Genomic DNA, 773 nt, shown 5'->3' with positions numbered 1-773 from the left:
GATGGAATGATGTCCAGATGATCGGGACATTTCCTGAATGCCATTCCTGTTTTTCCTGGTAAACATCAATCATATTCAAATGCATATGTTCATTCAAAATTATCATTGGGATGCTTACGTATTTAAACAGAAAAAGTGAAAATATTGATTTTTTTGAAAAAGCTGCATTGAAAAGAGCCATGATAGGCGGGTTAGCACAGGGAGACAACAATCCTAGAAGTAGGAAATTGTCAGAAAGTTTTGGAAAATATTTATGAAGATAAATAGCTATGTGAAAATGATCCAGTCAAGTTTCAACTCTGCTATTGCCAATCTGTCTTCGAGCATCTCATCCCTCACTTGTTGGAAGAAAGTGATTAGACTGATCGGTGTCTTTGAGGTGTTGAATCTTGATGGTGAGTAGGCAGCTGAACGGAACACAGTTGTATGCTTCATTCCCTAACTTTTGCCTAGGCCGCCCTTTCAGGTTTTCAGCCTACCGGGATAGTATTTGTTTAGTCTCTAATTTTTGCCTGGACCGCCCTTTCGGGTTTTCAATCCACCGAGACGCTCATTTTTGCCTAAGTTGCCCTTTCAGGTTTTCAACTTAGCGAGCTGTTTTTTTTTATTTTTAAGAGAAGTATTTTTTGACTATGTCAGCATTCACAGGGTGTGGGAAATCCTCGCCATCCATGGTGGTAAGCAACATGGCGCCGCCGGAGAATATTTTCTTGATTATGAATGGTCCCTCGTAGGTGGGAGTCCATTTGCCTCTGGGATCACCTTGTGGTAAG

This window comes from Vicia villosa, linkage group LG3, assembly GCF_029867415.1.
Source record: "Vicia villosa cultivar HV-30 ecotype Madison, WI linkage group LG3, Vvil1.0, whole genome shotgun sequence".
Classification (NCBI taxonomy): Eukaryota; Viridiplantae; Streptophyta; class Magnoliopsida; order Fabales; family Fabaceae; genus Vicia; species Vicia villosa.
Note: the sequence above shows the minus strand (reverse complement) of the source record.